At 40.9% G+C, this 13,906-nt stretch overlaps 1 protein-coding gene across 6 annotated transcripts in view; it reads right to left on the minus strand.

Annotated features, from left to right (window-relative positions):
- Positions 1-13,906, minus strand: part of ABCG2 (ATP binding cassette subfamily G member 2 (JR blood group)) — a 130,157-nt gene that overhangs the window by 48,588 nt on the left and 67,663 nt on the right. The window contains exon 1 of one of the 6 annotated variants that reach the window (XM_027116901.1): positions 5,739-5,774. The exons of the other annotated variants lie outside the window; for them this stretch is intronic. The gene's annotated coding sequence lies outside the window, so the exon portion shown is untranslated. Of the gene's footprint in view, positions 1-5,738; positions 5,775-13,906 lie in introns of those variants that run through there. 6 annotated transcript variants of the gene reach the window in all.

Here is a 13,906-nt window from a genome sequence, read left to right on the forward strand (position 1 = left end):
AAGACCATCAAAGGGTGACATACGCCCTGCAGGGAGTGAAGACTTGACTCTGGAAGCTCCGCAGGTCCCTGCAGCCCTCCTCTCACTCGTCCTACACATCCCCATCCTTCCAGCACAGAGGAGATACTCCGTAAGGCCAGTGAGGGATCTGCAGGGAACTAGTGACTTATGGAAAAAAGGTACAGGTAACAAAAACTGGGGGAACATTCCTTCCAATATAATGCCAACTATACTCATGGTTCAGCCTAATCTTTGTTTTTTGTCATGTTTATTAAAAACACGTCAACAGTAAACAGTGTTGTACACAGTAAAACTTATCCTCCTTAAGTACAGTTTTTGGACTTTGAAGGTGTATACAGTCATGGGACTTCCCTGGTGGTCCAGCGGCTAAGACTCCACGCTCCCAGTGTAGGGGGCCCCAGGTTCCATCCCTGGTCAGGGAAGTAGATCCCACATGATGCAACTAAGAGTTCGCATGCCGCAACTAGAGATTCCCACGTGCCGCAACAAAGATCCTGGGTGCTGCAACTAAGACCTGGCACAGCCAAATAATTATTTATAAATAAATATATATATATATGTATACAGTCATGTTACCACCAAAATTAAGACACAGACCATTTCCATCATCCCAAACAAATTCCCTCTCCCTCCCCCCAAGTCCCTGACAACCACAGATCTGTTTTCTGTCCCTTTTTCAATTTAATCTTAATCCTCCCTTTAAATAGATACAAGTGCACATAAAGTAAATACAGCTGACCCTTTGAAACCCAGCAGCACCCTGTGGGGTCCTCCTGGGAACAAAAGCCTTTCTGTGCCCGTGGTTTCTTATATGTAGGAAAAGGCTTCAGTCTCCTAGACCTTCCCTGAGTTCCAAAAGGCAGATTCAAACAGTTACTAATTAGAAGAGTGAAGGAACCAGAAACAATGGAAAGGCAGTAAAGAAATAATAGTGCAGGGACTTCCCTGGTGGCGCAGTGGTTGAGAATCCGCCTGCCAGTGCAGGGGACACGGGTTTGGGCCCTGGTCTGGGAAGATCCCACATGCGGTAGTGCAACTAAGCCCGTGCATCACAACTACTGAGCCTGCGCTCTAGAGCCCGTGTGCCTAGAGCCCGTGCTCCGCAACAAGAGAAGCCACCGCAGTGAGAAGCCTGCGCACCTCAATGAAGAGTAGCCCCTGCTCCCCGCAACCAGAGAAAGCCCACGTGCAGCAACGAAGACCCAACACAGCCAAAAATAAATAAATGAATAAATAAATTTATTTAAAAAAAAGGAACAATAGTGCAACCCTGGGGGCAGGGTCCTGGTTCCTCCTCAAGGGATATATATTACAATATCTTTGAGCTCTTCTACAGGAACTGAGGTCCCCCACCTGGCTGGACAACGGTAACTTCAGGCTGAGCACTAGATTCCTGGAGCACCGCCCTGTTACCTCACCACCAACCAATCAGAAGAAAGTCACACACCCTGCAGCCCTCACCCCAAATTTTGCCTGTAAAAACACTTCTCCAAAAACCATCAGGGAGTTCCGGTCTTTTGAGCACAAAATGGCCCTTCTCCTTGCTTGGCCCTTGCAATAAACCTTCCTCTGCTCCAAACTCCGATGTTTCAGTTTGTTTGACCTCACTGTACGTTGGGCACCTGAACTTGCATTTGGCAACACCTTAAACAACACAGGTTTGAACTGTGCAGGTCACTTATATGTGGATTTCTTTTCCATAACTATGTAAGAAATTTTTTTTTTAAGATTTGCAACAATTTGAAAAGACTTGCAAACTATGTAGCCTAGAAATATTGAAAAAAAATGAAGGAAGTTAGGTATGTCATGAATGCATAAAATATATGTAGAGATACGTGTAACATACAAAATATGTGTTAAGTTTTGGAGGAGTCAAAAGTTATACACGGATTTCTGACTGTACGGGGGTGCGTCCCTAACCCCTGCTATTCATTTTTCTTTTGCATTCTGACAAAATTTGCAAGGATTCTGCCCAAATTTGTCTTAATCTGCGACAGAAAACTGAAACTTCTAGAAAATATTTAGTCAAATTGCGAGTAAAAATGAAGAGTTAGACTAAGTGTAACTTACATATATGTTACATCCCGAAGTTTCTTAATCTTTGGATCAGCAGTTTCCCGGATGAAATTGTGATGTTCCCTCCAAAGGCTGCTTGTAAAATGCTACCTAGCACCCATCATCAAACGTATGGGATTCGAGTTTCTCCAGCCCTTAAACGTACTAGCCAGTAAACTTGGAGGCATTGCTTAGCCTCTCTAAGCCTGTTTCTCATCTGCTGAACTAAAATTCATTCACTAATACTCATTAGACTTCTACTACGTGACAGGCACTGGGGATACAGGAGTGAACAAAACAAAAACATACAAACATCCCTGCCATCAATGAGGTTATGTATGAAAAATGTCAGGGTCAACGGTGCCAAAGAGAAAAAATTAAAGCAGAAGAGAAAAAGTGGTCAGGGGAGTGAGGCCTTTGAGCAGAAACCTGAGGGTGGCTCTCTGGAGGCGTGACACCAAGTCCAAGTGTCAGTCTAAGGAACTGCAAGGCCAGCGGGGCTGAGGCAGAGGGAGGGAGAGCGTAGGATAGGAAATCAGAGGTTCAGGTCAGCTCTCGCAGCACCCGCGCCTCAGGCCACTGCAAGAACTTTGGACTTGGCTCCAAATGAGACTGGAAGTCACCAAAAAGTTCTGGGTGGCGCAATGACAAAATCGAACTCTGTTTAAAAAGATCACGCTGACTTGGGAATGGGGGGCGGGGGAACAGAGCAGGGAGACCACCTAGAGGCTACTGCAGCCATCCAAGAGCCCAGATGGGAACACCGTCCTGCACCCCTCCTCCCAGCCTATGACAGCTGGGTATGTTTTGCCCTAGAGACACTACCAGACACGAGACAAGCACTCAGAAACTGTACGTACCTGGTTTCTAAGGAAGAGTGTATTCAGATATATACCTTAGGATGCCAGGAGTATCCCCGGTCTGCAGCCCTTTGCCCACAAGAAGGTGGGGCTGGGAGGAAGGACTCCAGCAGGCAAAAGGCACCTACTGCCACAGCAAGGTCACGGCCAGTGGAGGTTTTATAGTGAGTCTCTGCTGTCCAGCCCATTCCAAAAGAACCCCACCTCCCCCGACTCTGCCCAGGCAGGGAAAAGCAGGGGCAAGTACAATGGTCCAGCCTCAGGCCCACGGAAACCCACTTATGTTTATGTTTTACACTCATTTTACATTTACGTTTACACTCACACTCACTTACGCTTAAGAGGGAACTGACAGACGTGGACAGGGAATGCTGCCTGCCGTCCCAGGAAACAAGAAGTGCTGCCCGTCATTGCAGCAAACCAGGCTCTGGCCACCCGCCCTGCAGCCACCATCCCCATACCTCCCGATGCCCCTCCACCAAGCCCCCATGGTGCACACCAAGGGGAAGTTAGAGAAAAAGAGGAAGCACTGTGTGTTCTGGGCACTGGCCCTAGATCGTTCATATGCATATCTAAGGAATTACTACAATGAGCCCAGATGCTGGTATCTTCCAATACATCGAAAAGCACTAAAATCATTAACCTGTGATGTCTGTCTCTTGTGACTATCAGTTGTCTTTGATGTCTGACTACACGGTTTGTTTTTTGTTTTTGTTTTTTTTGTTGTTGTTGTTGTTCAGCAAAAACTCCTAAATATCCTGGCTAGTCCCTTATTCTTTGGAGCAGTTCCTCAGAGCTCTCCAAGAGGCTGTCTCCTGAGCTTCAGTCTTCAGTAAGGTCCTCAAATAAAACTTAACTTGCAACTTTTAGGTTGTGCGTTTTTCTTCAGCTGACCGTTTTAGTGAACAACGAAGGGACCCAGAGCAGACTTCTCTCCTTCGCCTGAACTCTAGCAAAGGCCTCTTGTGCCCGGCCGCCTCCAGACGAATTTAGGTAAGTCTCTTCTGGGTCTTGGATTTCCCACTACTGGCTGATGATCCTAAGCTTTATTTGGTGGTGGATAAACTCCTCGTTGGAAGAGTAGACTTTCCTCGAACTTACTTTCAAGAAGAGGTACCTGGGTTACCCCAGATGAATGACACTGGGAAGATTCTGCTCAGTTTAAAGACGTGAGCGGGTTACCACAGTTGAGAGACGCTGGGAAGATTTTATTATGTATTTGTGGCCGAAATCTCGGCTTCTGTATGCCAGCGCCGAATAGAAATACGGAGACAGAATTTAGGAGAAAAGAGAAAAAAGTGGTTTTATTTCTTTGCTAAGTCAAGAGGGGACACAGTAGGCTAGTGCCTCCAAAAACTGTGCCCCTCCTCCCCTCCACCACCACTGGGGAATCGGAGAAGATTTTATATGCGGGGCTCGCAGTCTGTGGTATATGATAAGGATCAAAGTAGTGAAGGTCTTGCATTCTTTTTCTCCTTGCATTATTTCAAAACAGTCATCGTGGCGTCAGGCGGCCCGGTAATTGGGTCCGTCTGTCTCTGGTTTATTGGCCTGCGAGACCTTCTTTCTGAAATGCAAAAGCTACAGGGGGTGGTTTGCCGCCAGGGAGCAGAGGGAATTTACCTAAAGTTAGGCAGTGACAGGCGCAGGATGTAACGCACACAGAGTCAGGGGTGACAGGGGCAGGATGTAACTGACATAGGGTCAGAGAGTGAGAGGTTAGCTTTGTGAAGTACCAATCTAGCTACAGACACTACAGATTAGTAACAGTTAAAATAAAACAAGGAGTGATTAACTCTTTCAGGCCAGGTTATGTTTCTTCTCTAGCCTGTTCACTGTCCCCTTTACTTTCCTTGTTCTCAGGAGAGGAAAAACTTCTTTTCTATTTTTGCGGCAACATACACATACAGAATTTATTCCTACAAATACCTCCTTAGTTGGGAATTAAAGGAAATCTCACCCTAAAAATGGCCAAATTGGGATTATTCTAACATTCCAAAATGAATGTTAAAAGAACCCCAATTAATTATTTTAACATTCCAAAATTAATTAACTAAAAACATTCTAGCTGTGTGCGCAGCTACAAAAAGCCAGCTTGGTAAAACACCTTTTCAGAATTCCGACCTTAAAGGAACAAAAGCCCTTCTAGGAGGAGCTTGCATTTCTCTCCCTGGGTCTTTGAGATGTAAATGTTCTACCTGATCTTATGCCTTTTTTCCTCCCCCCGCCCCCCGCTCTGCCCCCCGTGTTTTGAGAGCTCTGACAATGGCCAGACAATGGATCTTTTAAATTGGAGAGACTTCTGAATTAGTAAATTTTTAGAGGGCTCTCACTATAAACAACTGTTTTATTGGTACCGATGAAAAGACCAAAGCAGAAAGTAAATACAAAAAAATATAACGGCTAAGCTTAACAACTCCCTTAGTTTAAAACAAATAAACAGCAACAACAAAAAAACAGTTTGGGAAGCTGCATCTGTGGTCAGTTTCCCCTCAATGGGTCTTACAGATGCTAATAAAAACATTAGATTAATTGTTAATCAGGTTGATTAACAAGGGAATAAGAAACTGAAGGGAAAGTCTAGAGATGTCTTCCCAACAAGGTGGAAATTTTAAAGGGACTTACCCTAAAAGGATAAAAATCTTTAGATGGTTAAGAAATGGGATAAATAAAACAGACATTAATGGGATTAAAATCAATGTTTTGATACAACACTAAGGTTGGATGGCCAAAGGGACCTCCATTGGTCCCCGATACTAAAGAGCCCCAAACAAGTCTACTCTACCCCAGTTTACAACATACATGTATTTAAAAGGCTGCTGGCGACTTCCTTGGTGTTCCAGTGGTTAAGACTTGGCCTTCTAATGCAGGCGTTGCGGGTTCCATCCCAGGTTCAATCCCTGGTCAAGGAGCTAGGATCCCCCATACCTCAAGGCCAAAAAAGCAAAACACAAAACAGAAGCAATATTGTAACAAATTCAATAAAGACTTAAAAATAAAATGGTCCACATCAAAAAAAAAAAAAAAAAGTCTGCTAGAAAATTACACTGAGATACCTGACCAGCAATTGTTTGGGGCAACAGGCCAATTAATCAAGTTGGCTCAACCCCTCAACTGGGGACCCCAAAGCCTTTTACACAAACATAGATAAAAGGGTTGGGGGATACAAAGAAAGGTTTCTAGGGTCAACAACAAATTGGCACTTGCCAACTACCTCTACAAGGATTAAGTCATGTGCTGCTGGAGCTGCTGATTTTCAACACCACCTGAAAGGAGTTCAGGGCAGAGAGCAGAAATGAAGCCCTCTGTGCTCTGGGAACAGCTGGCAGCACAGGTCTTCAGAGAGTTGGATATTTTCAGCAGCCAATTTTATGAGCACAATTCTTGTATCTCCTCATATCTAGAAAAGCACCAAAATCCTTCATGGTGACATCTGCTCCTCGTGACTAGCAGAAACCTGCAGAAAATATGTGCTTGACTGCATGTACTCCCCCTTCACCAAAATCCCGTATATACTGACCTCCCCCCCACCCCTGCCTCTTTGGAGCAGTTTCTCAGAGCTCTATGAAATGCCGTCTACGGGGCTGCAGTCCTCATTTTGCCCCAAATAAAACTTAACTCGCAACACTCATGTTGTGCGTTTTTTTTAAGTAGACACTGGGACTCCTAGTAAGACCAAGCCTAGTTGATGGGGTCTTAATGGAGGCTAAAATTAAAGATATAAGAGTTGATAGAATTGAGATGAACCTTTATAAAAGTTGGTATATTTGAATGGACTTTATATAAGATGGTTACATCTCTTCTACCAGTTATATTATGGGATAAACATTAGGTCTCACTGGGGAATGCTTCCTTTGCCTGGTATAAGATAGGGCGCATAAATCGGCCCCTCAGGCAATATTGCTTAAAAGTACTAAGGAAAATCAATAAGGTTATCTGAGCCCACACAATATGAAATAGAACTGGGAGCTAATATTCAGGGACTAATAAAAACAATAATGGAGACTTTTTTTTTTTTGCCCCTAGGGTAAATTGCTCTGGGTTTAATTTGTACACTTAGAATCTGAGGGCCTTTGTTGAATGCCCTGTGCAAAGTTTGGAAGGCATGATAGATTGAACCCTAAAGTTCTAGAACATAGAACTCTTGATTTTCAGTGTAGTTGGAAATCTTACTGATATCAAAAAGCAAATTAAAGAAAATGTAGTTGGGCAAATCAATCTTTCAATACCATTTAGGTGGCAGACTAGTTCTCTGGGGAATTAAAAGCAACTGTCTTTGTCTTGCAAATCTCTAGAAATCAGAAATGTAAGTACAGCCCACAAGGACCTGAGACTGAGCCTAATTAGCTCAATCAGGTAGAACCTGAACCCCCTTCCCTCCACCAAACAAAACAAAAAAGGGAAAAAGAGGGAGGCCTTGTTAAACTCAAACTGCTGGAAAGGCTCCCTCACCAAATCTAATTCACAGCCTCCTTCAGGATTTATCAAGGACAGATACAAATCTTAAAAATCTTTTCGACAATAGTGAAAAGCTTTAGTCATCTGAGCAAATAAATTTAACTTATTCCAAATATTACTTATAGACTAGTAAGTTTATAATGTAATAACTGATTCATGACTAAGTTTTGAAATGAAGCTATAAGATCTCTATTTATATCTGTTTATATGTCCATGTGTACATTATACATATGATATGTCCATACCTCCAGATAATATTATCAAAATTAACTTTATAAAAGACCTGTATTTAACTGACTTAAAAGTAAGCACTTACAAATTGAGTATCTTTAAATATAATAAAAAACGAACCCAAATTTCAAGTTCATGTGATCTGGGAAATATTAAGTTAATATCCAGTTTTAAAGTTTAAATTTGTTGGTTTAATTAATACAGACATGTCTTACTTTTATTACACCTAGGTTTACTAAAAGTTAAATAGTCATATTATCTCTGTTAAATTCATCAAGAAAAATCTCTTGAAATGATGGCTGACTTGGTCTAATGTCTCACGAAGTTTTCATGGGTAATCTAAACACAACTAATTCAATAGATATAAATGGGGTAAGAGCTTTTAGGTAAATTCTTTAAGAATAATTATGTTTTATGGTATGTCTACTTAAAAAATAGTTTCTCCAGATTTTTGGTGACTTAAAACTTCAGAGTTTTGCTAAGTTAAATGATGGAAATTTATTAAATGTCCAGATCCTTCCCAAATAAAATAAGATACTGAAACATTACTCAACATAGGCTGCCTTTTACGGAGAAACTAAAGATACTTCGGTTTATTAATAAAAATGTTTGATGTCACACTGAAAAATTTTCTATTAAAAAAAGCACCTATTTTTTAGAAATCATAAAGAGTATTTGTGATTTTGCCAATCTACAGAATAATAATGTGGAAGACAGTTTATAATTGCTTACTTCTTAGTTTTCACTAGAAATTAAGGTTTTTAAAAGATTAGAATTCTGGTTAATATATGTAATTGAGACAACTAAAATTGGTAAGGAAAACATCTTTGTATGAAAGGAAAAAAGGTATATAAAGTGGAAACACATTTTGTTGCGGGAAAAGAAAGTAATTTTGTCCTGGAGAGAGAGAAAGAAAGGAAAAGCGTAGGACAAAATCTGAAAGTAAAAAGAAAGTTACAGAAGGTATGTGGAAATGGAACCCTGAGAAAAGAGTTCTGTACATGGTCAGGACTGGCTAAGATTAAAATAAAGTTTAATTGAGTAAATAAATTTCAATATCAAAAGTAAGCTAGCATGATTAACATAAATATGGATCTGAAATTTAACTGAATCTTTTCATCACTGAACTCAATCAACAGACACTAAAATTATAACTAAAATATAGGGAGAGTGTCCAAATCCTCTGGATATTAAGGGGCCCTCTGAGCACACAAAAAGACAAGAGAAATGAAGATCTTGCCTAAAACCCTTCTTTTCAGAATGAGAAAGTAGGCTCAACGGCTTGCCCCAAGATTGGGGGAGGCAGGAGGTGGGGGCCAGGACCTCACAATTCATTTGAAGACATTTTGCACATCTGAAAGATGTGATCTCAACACACTATTGTAAAGCAATTATACTCCAATAAAGATGTTTAAAAAAAAAAAAGGGCATGAAACCCTTAAAGACAAATAAATAAATAAATAAAATTTTGCCCTTAAAAAAAAAAAAAGAGAGATATCTTATTTCACTCTGTCACCCAACCTGGCTTCTAGAGCATATGGTTAATTTGTGTTAAAAATAAATAAAGGAATTTAACTTCTGCCAAAAAAAAGTGATATGAACAGATTGTCCATAACATGAATACACACTGACTGGTACTTCTGATCTGAATTCAAGACTATGTATGGGGTTTGCACATAACCACTTTTATATTACATCTGTGTCTTCTTTCTTCCACACAAAGAATAATGATTCTCAACACTCGGGAGATGACAGAATCTGAATATCTCATAATTATTTCTTTGTTTTGTTGCACATTACATACATAATAATTTCAGAGTAATAAAATATTAATACTACCATCACTAATATGATTACTGAAAGTTAAAAAGAAATTTTTTCGGTGCAGCCACTATGGAAAACAGTATGGAGGTTCCTCAAAAAATTAAAAATAGGGTTGCCATATGACTCAGCCATCCCACCCCTGGGCATATACCCAGACAAGACTATAATTCAGAAAGACACATGTACCCCTATGTTCATAGCAGCACCATTTACAACAGCCAAGACATGGAAACAACTTAAATGTCCATCAACAGATGAAAGGATAAAGAAGATAAAATGGTATATATATCCAGTGGAATATTAGCCATCAAAAAGCATGAAATAATGCCATCTGCAGCAACATGGATGGACCTAGAGATTTTCATACTAAGCGAAGTAAGTCAGAAAGGGAAAGATAAATACCATGTGATACCACTTATATGTGGAACCTAAGATACAATACAAATCAACATATCTATGAAACAGAAACAGACTCACAGATATAGAGAACAGACCTGTGGCTGCCAAGGGGGAGGGGGCATAGGGGAGGGAAGGAATGGGACTTTGGGATTAGCAGAGGCAAACTATTATACATAAGATGGATAAACAACAAGGTCTTATTGTATAGCACAGGGAACTATATTCAATATTCTGTGACACACCATAATGGAAAAAAGAATATGAAAAAGAATATATATATACATATACACACACGCAACTGAGTCATTTTGCTGTACATAAGAAATTAACACAACATTGTAAATCAACTAAACTTCAATTAAAAAAAAAAAAAAAAAAGATACGATCTGTACATATCTGCCCTTCACATATATTGAGCCATTGGTCGGGACATAGTTTAAATAAGTTAATAAGCTAAAAAAAATCCTACTTCCTTATCAGAGCCTGAAAAAATAAAAATTAATGTGTTCATTGTTTTATAAGCACTTATGGGTCATCATTTGGGAAAAAGTGGGAAATTTTAACGCTCTAAACTCTGCCAATTTCATTTCTTTCCCACAAGAGACTGAACCCAAATTGGCAAATACAATCAGGGCCTCTAGAGTGTTTGAAATGTAAGGCATTACTTGCCTTGTAGAGATGCATTTGCTAGGTCACAAATCTATGAAACTTAAAAATACCAAAGCAACTCCCAGCAACACACCTAGTACCCACATCTTGGTTTCTTATAACAGCTTCCAAAACGAGGAAGCAGAGTGCCTTGGAGAAATGGTTGATGCCAGGGTTGGGGCATGGAAAATACAAAAATGAGCCTGGAGCATTTCATGATACCAGAAAGTAAGGAAATGCTTTTTAAAAAACGGGGATAGGGAGGTGGTATGTCAAAAGGGCACAGGGGCCAACCTGAAAAAAGAGCTCCCAGTGGCTAAAGATGGAACAATTTGAGCAGCAAATTAAATAATGACAGTATCGGATTATAACCTATATAATAAAATAAATATCCATGAGTCTGTACTGATACAAATAGTTGAATAAATAAATGGTGAAGGAAAAGCTCTTCCTTACAGAAGAATTCTCTTTAATAAACATCGAAGGAGTGAGAAAAACAATTTTTAAATCACCATTAGAACAACACAGTACCATGTACATCAAGTTCCACCAATGGATGCTAAAACTAGTGAATAAAGATTTAAGGAGAGGGGCTTCCCTGGTCGCTCAGTGGTTAAGAATCCGCCTGCCAACTCAGGGGACATGGGTTCGAGCCCTGGTCCAGGAAGACCCCACATGCTGCGGAGCAACTAAGCCTGTGTGCCACAACTACTGAGCCTGCGCTCTAGAGCCCATGAGCCACAACTACTGAGCCCGTGTGCCAAAACTACTGAAGCTCGTGTGCCTAGAGCCCGTGCTCTACACGCAACTGCAATGTGAAGCCCATGCACCGCAACTAGAGAAAGCCTGCTCACAGCAACGAAGACCCAATGCAGCCAAAAATAAATAAAATAAATATTAAAAAAAAAAGATTTAAGGAGAAACAAGATATTTGCATGGTCCAAGTTTCTCTCCCAAGATATCTACTAAATACAAAAGGAAAAATGATAACGTTCCATCGGAGACCTGACAAACAGCACTTAACCAAGGTCTACAAAAGTCATAAGACATCATGTACCTCTGCTGTGATGCACTGGGATTACTTCTAATATTTCTGCCCAAAATGGATAGCTTCAATCTAGTCATGAGAAAATACTGAGTACTAACTGAGGGACATTCTAAAAAATAACTGAACAGTACGCTTCAGAAGTGTCAAGGTCAGGAAAAACCACAGAACAGAAGGTTGATGAGTTGTCATAGTTTGGAGGAAACTAATGATACACAACAATCAAACGCAATGTTAACTCCTAGGCTGGATCCTGAACAGAAAAAGGAGAGTGAAAAGCCGATGAGATCCAAGTAAGTCTATAGTTTAGTCAATAGCATTTACCAATGTTAATCCATTAGTTCCGACAATGGTACTGCAGTTTATGTAAGATGCTATAGGAACTCGCTGTACCATTTTTTTTGCAACAAGTCTAAAAATAATTCCAAAATAAATAATGAAATAACCCCAATATTTTTCAATGTTTATAACGCAAGTGTAATATTAGACTTAAATTGCCATCTTTGCTCTTTAAAACCAACCCAGCCACGGCTGTATCTATTCTGAAAAGCATTGTTTTATAAAGACTAACACATCAAAGATCTCTTTCCCTTGTTTCTCATAACATATGGAGGGAGAGGAGAACAGCAATTTGATTTTTGTTGAAAACTTCAAACCACTTGAATTTTTTTGCTTGCTTCCACTTAGGAAGCAAGATAGAACACATCTCACTGCGGGAGAGGGAAGGTATATATCTAAGGATGAAATCAGAACACAATGAGGGGTTTGCAGCTCCAGGAAAGAGCTAAAAGTAGCAAGGATGGATCTACGCTGTAGCAACTGGAATGAGTCACCTGGCCCTAGGCTGCTGGTAATAACTAGGCGTAAATCAACATTGCACACGTCAAACATATTGTACTCATAGCTTAGATTCCGATGGAAGCAGTGAACGGTTTGGCATGATAATAACAGTACTATCAGATTTAAGGTACGACTTAAATTAGGTTTTTAACTACAGTTAGCCCACGGCTTTATGGTTTCTGAAGTACACGTGTTCTATTTGAGGTAACTATCATATGAGATACCCTGGAAAGACATGTAACAGTCTTCCTGTGTTATGAAACAGGAGAAAGGTGAATCAGAAAGATTTCTAAAACAAGGTACATGGCTGGTTTGCAGAACCCTTCACTGATGGGTCAGATAAGAATACTAAGTGTTCTCAGTACACCTGACAGTCTGTAGAACTAATCTGGCATTTTCAACTAACCCATATTCCACTTGTGGACTCAAAGAAAATCAGACCTCTCCCATTCAAACTCATATATTCTCTGGTCCCATGAAGAAACTGTGGCCCAGAGAGATGACAAGACTTCATCAAAAGTAGAAAATGAAGAAATGGCACAGTTGATTAGACCTAAGTTAGGTCTGGGCCTCCCTACTCCCACCAGATCACAGGCTCTTTTCACGTCCCTGCATGCCTTTACAATGAGCTGCTCTGTGAACATGGAAGGAAACAGAAACAGATGACCAGGCTAAGTTTAAAAGAAAAAAGAAAGGAAGGATTGGTGAACTTTAATAAAGTTCAACACAGTCTTTTTGTCCCAGCTATAAATGACCCTGTGAATTCTCAGCCTCCTTCTCTATAAATATGAAACTCCAATATCTCCCTGAAAGGTTTGGTGTGAGCAAAAAAATGAGAATGAATGTAAAAACCACCTGCAGACCGCAAGCACTCACCACAGTTAACGGCCGCTTTTATTAATTTTGAGGACCTGATAATCTTGTCTTAAGGCATTCCAAACTAATATGGGATGATGGAGGAAAAGGAGGAAAATGAAACACTTTCTTCTCCCTTTCTAAGGATCCTGTTGTCCCTCTAACTTTTCTATCCCTCTTTCCCTTCCCCCAGGGTGGGCCCAGGGTGCGGCCAGGGTAGGGCTGTGCAGGACGGGAAAAGAAGAGGCAGACCTCCTGTGCAAAGGCATCCGAGGTGTGGGTACCTCTCAGGCAGTCTTTATTACTCTTTCCTTGTGAGACACTCAGCTCAAGTGTCTTCAGAGAGAGATCATAGGGCCTGCTGCTTTCTAGAGACTTCCATTTTTATGCCTCTGGGTAAAAACTCAATGCCTGTGAAATGACAGAGAACTGCCTAATGCTACCTGGGCCTAAGCACGAATTTCCAGCCAAACCTTGTTCTAAAGAGTAACAGGTCTGGACTCCCCTGGTGGCACAGTGGTTAAGAATCCGCCTGCCGATGCAGAGGACACGGGTTTTGAGCCCTGGTCGCCCATGCACCACAACTACTGAGCCTCCGCCCTAGACCCCTCGAGCCACAACTACTGATCCCACGTGCCTAGAGCCCGTGCTCCGCAACAGGAGGAGCCAC

Source organism: Aethalodelphis obliquidens, unplaced genomic scaffold (genome assembly GCF_003676395.1).
Source record: "Aethalodelphis obliquidens isolate GAN/ISIS:26980383/991018 unplaced genomic scaffold, ASM367639v1 scaffold17, whole genome shotgun sequence".
Taxonomy (NCBI): Eukaryota; Metazoa; Chordata; class Mammalia; order Artiodactyla; family Delphinidae; genus Aethalodelphis; species Aethalodelphis obliquidens.